Consider the following 7,305-nt stretch of genomic DNA (forward strand, 5'->3'; position numbering starts at 1 on the left):
ACTTCTTATTCTCCAGGGATCAAATTCTTATTTAAAAACTTAATTTAAATGTCATTTCTTCTTTGAGCTCCTCCATATCACGCAGTTCACTCTCTCCTCTGTGCTCTATGGCCCATTTTACACTTCTCATTTTGGTTTAAAATTAATTATACGTCTTGTCCCTAACAAAATGTGAGATCTCTAAAATCAAGTTTTGTGTCTTAGGTTTTTTTTTTATTATTCTAGTGCCAAGCACAATGCCCACAAGTTATTCATTCAATACCAGTTATTATAATTATTAACTTCCAACCAACTAGTGACTTCAAGGGGGAAGGAACTCAGAGAGTTTTCCTTTCATTCCTAACACTGACCTCAAGGGACGAAAAAAAGAAAATAAAATGTTTGGCTATCCCACTGCTTTTGATATTCTGATTAAATTTCTTGGTCTTCATAAAATATAATAGTAAGAATATCCTATCCCATTTTTCCCAGTTTGCTATATTCTACTCTCAGTTGTACCTTTTGTGGAAGAAACTCTCACATCTGCTCTCTTGTATCACCAGTTGTCACAAAAAGGGGATTGACTTTGGTGTCATTGTAGTAACACATAGGTTTTTTGTTTAACATCATTACTAACCGTCTGACAGAAACATGTTAATTAAATTTACTAATGATGCTAAAATTGGATGGTTTGGATTCATAAGTGAGGGTGAAAAAATAAAATAAAAATTATCTGAAGAGGGAATTCCCTGGGGGTCCAGTGGTTAGGACTCTGCGCTTCCAATTCAGGGAGCCCTGGTTTGATCCCTAGTTGGGGAACTAAGATCCCGCAGGCTGTGTGGCTTGTTCACACACACACACACACACACACACACACACACACGTATATAACTGGCATTCTTGGGTAAAGGTGGCCTCTGGGAAGAACATACAAGAAATGCATCGCAGTGGCTGGGTCAACCAAGTGACAGGGAATAGCTCAGGAACAAACCAAGCCAGAGAGGAAAGAGCTCAGCCATGAGTGTACCCCAACATTGGAAAAGTAGGAAGGACATAATTCTTCTTCAGGAGGAGGGGCAAACGATGAATGGACTTCCGATTCTTTGAAGTAGAGAGAACAGCCGAGAACTGAACATGGCCGATGAAGCTGAGCCAGACCGAAAGCTTCACAATGAGACAAAGCTGGTGATGGGGAGACAGGCACATTGTGGAAAGAAGAGGACAAAGTGCTCTCTGAAAGTTTCCAGAGTTAGTGTAATTTCCCAAAGGAAAATATCCTATGTGTTAGATATTATCATGAAGAGAGGGATTTATTTGATCATGGACAGTAATTTTCTATTTTCAGAGTTTCCCAGACACCACAGGGATGCCACTTTGATCTTTCCTTATCTCTCAAGCTATAGCACACTATTACCCTCCCATTAGTCTGTATCATATCTTTCCTAATACTTTATTTTCCTTGTAATACTTGGAAGATACTATGAAATGGCATTGTTCATGTATTCTTTTTTTTTTGCGTTCCCAGTTACAATAGAATGTAATTCCTACAAAAGCAGAGCACTCGGACATTTTGTTCACTACTGTATTATCAGTGACTGGCACAGAGCTAGTATGTACATATATATATATATATATATGTATATACACATTATATTTCTCACATATATATATCGTTATATTTTATATATGGAGATATGTAAAATATATTGCTGTTCTTCCCTCTTCTGAGTATGTAGAATACTAAGGGCAAAAAACATTGTTTTTCCCTATAATCCACTCACAGAATAGTTCAGTTCTAGTCTCTTTTCTTTATTTTACCTCTGAGTGATGATATCCTTTTTTACATGCAAGCATTTTTAAGTAGCTAGGAGAAGTATTTACATTTCCATGACTGTTTAGTTCTTTTAGTTCAAGGAAACATTAGGGCAGCTTGATTGATGATGCAAAAGCTGGAATCTGAGGCAGAATGAAATGAGATTCCAGGTACTCATCTTGGCTGCCAATTGTGTTACAAAATATTAGAAAACTCCCTGTGCTCTTATACAGCGGGGCAGCAGGCAGAGCCTGGGAACGCCTCCCTAAGAGGCCTGGTCATTCCACACACGTACTCCCGTGCTGGCCTGCCTTATCTTTCTTTCTTCATACCAGCAAGGAGGGAGCTGTCAGGGCATAAATGATGGCCAACCTGCCCTGGCATATTTAAAGCAGAAGAAATCTCTCCACTATTGATTATATTATTTCTTGCTTCACCCCACCTCTGCAGTATGTTTTTGTTTGTTGGTTTTGTTTGTTTTGAATGAATAAAACATAGAATTCCAAAGTAACTATTTTAAAACATTGGTTGTGGGCATCTTTTGTCTTGTATTGGTTTTGAATCCGCCTATACCATGGGGTTAACATAAGACAATTTGCCCATTCATTCATTCATTCAACATCTGTTGCTTTCTAAGTGCCAGGCACTGTTCTAGACATTGAGAATACAATAAAGTAATGTTGCAAAAATAAAACAGAGTTTCAGGGTAAAAGGAGAACCATTAAAAGTATGGGAGTCCTTCCTGAAGAGGTGACATGTGAAGTGAGACGGCCAGGTCAAAATCTGTGAGCAGGATTCTAAGTAGATATAAGAGTGAAAGTCGGGCTTCCCTGGTGGTGGCACAGTGTTTGGGAGTCCACCTGCCGATGCAGGGGACGCGGGTTCGTGCCCCGGTCCGGGAGGATCCCCGGTGCCGGGGAGCGGCTGGGCCCGTGAGCCATGGCCGCTGGGCCTGTGCGTCCGGAGCCTGTGCTCCGCAACTGGAGAGGCCCGCGTACCGCTAACAAACAAACAAACAAAAGAGTGAAAGCCAGAAGTAGAATGAGGTGCAAAGCATAGGAAAAACCAGTGTGGATAGAACTCATTTGCTCATGGGGAAGCAATATGAGATGCTCCATATTGAGATTTATTAGATATCCATGACTTCATAGCACAGTTAGTAAAAGACCAGTGAGTTCCCATTTGCCTTATTTCTGATATAAAGGTGGTTGATCATAAGCCTAGCTGACATATTATGCAGAGCATTTAGCCTAATAGAATTTTTAAGTACACATGGTTTCATAAGGAATTACTTAAAGAGACTACTAAGACCCTGTACTTTATGCTTTTAATATTACCCAAATCTTTTCAGATTTTCTTTCCATTAAGCCTTTTCCTTTATTTCCTGCTAACATTGTGATGATATGTTTATAAAAGACATTTGCAGGAGTACTATTAACAAGTATTACAGAGCGGATTTAAAGGAAATAAAAACTTTATTAATAAAATGAGAGATTTTGCAAAATCATCAAACCAAACTCCCATTTTATGTCTTTCCGACAATTAGAACAATACCCTCGAGCACATTAATTCTTTAAATCTCTGTAGGGACTCACAGGCCTACACCTCTGTCTGTGGGGCAGATGAAAGATTTACAAGCAACATTATTCCATTAGAAGAAAAGAAGGTTTTCGTAATATAAGGACATTAACTTATCTGTGCCTAAATGACCTCCTTCCAAAAACAGCATAAGAAAAAGCTCATTCATCTGAATGTGGTACAAACTGACACCCCACGAGAAGCTTGGGCTAAGGAGCTTGTGCTTCTGAGCTACCTGACTTTCTCCACATCAAATGAGGTGGTTTCTTTATTTCCTTGAGTGTGTTTCATGTTTGGTGGATACTGTCATGCGTGTGGCTAATAGCAGAACCATGAAGCTCAGGCAGTTCTCCTACTCTAGTAAGGCGGGCGTGGTGGGTGGAAAGCTGATGTGAAATCACAACGATACGCTCTGAAACATCAAGCCAGTTTTACAAATGAGGAATCAAGGTTCAGAGTGATGGCACGGTCCAGGGTCACTCAGCTAGTGAGTGCTGGAGTTCAGACTGCAATAGGCCAGAATCCATTATTATACAGTCTTTACCCCCAGCCTTTACCCCCTAGTCCCTCTGCTAAATGTGTTGTCATTTTGATTCTCGAGTGAGAAAGAGCTTGCACATTATTTTATTTAAAAGTTGGCACATTAAAAAGATATTTTAAAAACTCCTCTGAATGAAGAGTTCAGGGCATCAGCATCCTGAGGGCTAGTTTTGGGAAACCTGAAGCCTCAGCCCTCCTCACAAGCCTTCTCTTCCCCATTCCATATCCTGCTCTACTTATCTCTTCCTCTACACAACTCTGAAAAAATCTGACGTCAGTAGTTGGTATATATCCATGTCACTCTGCTGTTCCTCACAACCATATTTGGTTTCAGTCTTGTCTTGAAAAAGAATAAAAGACTCTACATCTTGCAAAGAAATTTCAGGTGACATTAAAATTGGTAGAGTAACTGCTGAGTTGGAGGACTTCTTTCACTCTTAGTATTACATCATATTGGTAATTATAATAGCAACATATGTGGATACATATTTATACAATAGAATAATTTTACAAATATTATTTCATCACCAAACGATTCTACGATATTACAATTACTTGGCTTTAGTTGTCAAAATACTAAAGCATAGGGGAAGATCATTTGTTTAAATAAAAAGAAACAAAACCAAAACCCTAAATAAATATGCCTTAAATCCAGGATGTATTCTTTTTTTTTTTTTTTTTTTTTTTTTGCGGTATGCGGGCCTCTCACTGTTGTGGCCTCTCCCGTTGCGGAGCACAGGCTCCGGACGCGCAGGCCTAGCGGCCATGGCTCACGGGCTTAGCTGCTCCGTGGCATGTGGGATCTTCCCGGACCGGGGCACGAACCCGTGTCCCCTGCATTGGCAGGCGGATTCTCAACCACTGCACCACCAGGGAAGCCCCAGGATGTATTCTTGAATCTTCATTCATCCAACATTAATTGTGCAGACATACACTGAGCATGCACCATGTCCAAAAGCCCTGGGGAATGATACAGAGACACGCTACTTGCACTGAGAGCTCACAATCCAGAGGGAGATGCTGTCATATAAACATAATTATCGTGTGATGTGTATAATCATACAGTATTATCAGTATTATAATGACAATATATGGACACCCATTATCTTTTACATTTAGACTTCCATGATACTGTATTTTGTCAAGGAAATTGTCAGGAGAGCTTTATCAGAGATTTTAGAACTTGGATATTTTGGGAAGCTAGAATCAACCATTTCTCCAATTTCCAAGTAGATTTTATTAAAATGTTATCAATATTTGGACAGAACTAAAAAGATTTTTTTAAAAAAGACTGTTTTCCTTCATTAGATGTGTGTGGGTAAGAGACAGAGACAGGGAGAAAGACAGAGACAGGGAGAAAGACGTTGAAATTAGCATCCAGACAATATCAAGGACTAAATCTGGCCTAGCTTGAAGAATGAGCCCTTATGGGAGGATCTATATTAGTAGATTTTTATTCTGCCTTTAATGGGCCACGATTGAATTAAAGTTCATCACTTTTTCTGAACATATGGCCTTTCTGGTCATTGCCAGTTTACTAAGATAATTCAGGAAAATCTGTTGTTTGATTTTTCTGCGATTCAAAGGTTTGCTTTGATAATTGCTGCACTACTAAACTGCTCTATATTAAGAATTTCAGGGTTACACTTAATTTTTTTTGTGTGTGGTACACTGGCCTCTCACTGTTGTGGCCTCTCCTGTTGCGGAGCACAGGCTCCGGACGCTCAGGCTCAGCGGCCATGGCTCATGGGCCCAGCCGCTCCGCTGCATGTGGGATCTTCCCGGACCGGGGCACGAACCCCTGTCCCCTGCATCGGCAGGTGGATTCTCAACCACTGCGCCACCAGGGAAGCCCACACTTAATATTTTGATTATATGTCTCCCCGCTGAAAGATAGTTGAAATGTACTGATTTTAATACACTTCATTAGTCACAGAATTCGGATGACCTAGGAATACTGACACCATTTAACTTATGACAGTTCACAGACTTCTTTTTAAATTTGCAAAGAAACTTGGAAAACATCACATCCAGCCTCTTTATTTTTCAGATCAGAGAACTGGACCCCAATGAATCAAAATGAATCACCACAGACATTGGTGACAAATCCAGAAATACAGCTCTATCCTCTTCCAGTTCGATATTCTTTTCACTACAAGTACTGCCTCATTTGTAGCTTTTCAAGGATAATTTTGAATTATTTGCTTATGTTTTGAATTTTTGGATTCATTGTCAGTGTCTAAAATAATGTGTGAGATAAAAGCCTAACAAAATCTTCCATAATAAAGCAACTGAATTTATTTTGAAATGCCATTCAGGAAAGCCAAGTTCCAAAGGGGTTTCAAGACTATCACATTCCAAGATATTTTTAGATGAGAAGAAAATAGAATTCTGGAAACACGGACCTTCTTTTTAAACAACTTGCTACTAGTCTCCTAAGAAACCAGTTTAGGTTGTTAGGTTGATTTTCCAAGGACATGTTAAGAGTAGAAGTTTTTCCTTTCCTGGTGACTTTTAGAGTTATCTTTCCCCTCTACTCACCCCTCAAAAATGCTAGATTGGAGCTCTCTCTTCTCTCTGAAAAATTTTGAAGTGAAAATAAATATGAAAACTTGAGATTTCTAGACACTATGAACATAAATCTCAATGGGAAAAATTCTATATCAGTTTTATTTCCTTATAAAATTATAAAAATTTCATTCTAAAATTTTATAAGAATTTGAGATAATGATCATTGAAATACATATACTAGATACATCTATATTAGGATATCATTATTCTAATTCCCTAAGAATGCCTTCATTGTATTTATTCTATTACTAAAAACGTAGAACATGTTCATATTAGAAGTTCCCCGGTAAGCTTACCACCTGGAGAGGGCTTCTGTTAATTGTTTGGTATGTTTTCGTCTAGTGTTTATTTCAGTGCATCTATCCAAGTTCCTCTCTCCCTCTCTTAATAAAGTCTGTACCACCCTCTTTATACAATTTCACATTGTTTTTCTTTACCATTTATTTTTATGTTTGCTTGTCCTTAAATATCATTCAAATTTATTATTTTAATTTTGGTATATTGATCTCCTTGGAAGTATCATAATTAAATCAGTCAATTCTATTTTTTTTTTTTTTTTTTTTTGGTGAACATTTTCTCGGTTTATTTTGTGTGTGTTTTTTCAATGTAATAAAAATCAACACATTAAAAACTAACTATGAGATAGATGTAATGCTAAGTTCTTTGTATATATGTGACTTCATTACCTCACTGAAACAATTTATGACATAAGCATTATAAGTGCTATTTTGCAAAGAAGGCCCAAGGGCATTTAGAAGATTAAGAACTTGCCCGAGGTCAGACTGCTAGCAAATGGTGGAATCTGAGTTTGATTCCAAAACCAA

Source organism: Kogia breviceps, chromosome 2 (genome assembly GCF_026419965.1).
Source record: "Kogia breviceps isolate mKogBre1 chromosome 2, mKogBre1 haplotype 1, whole genome shotgun sequence".
Lineage (NCBI taxonomy): Eukaryota > Metazoa > Chordata > Mammalia > Artiodactyla > Physeteridae > Kogia > Kogia breviceps.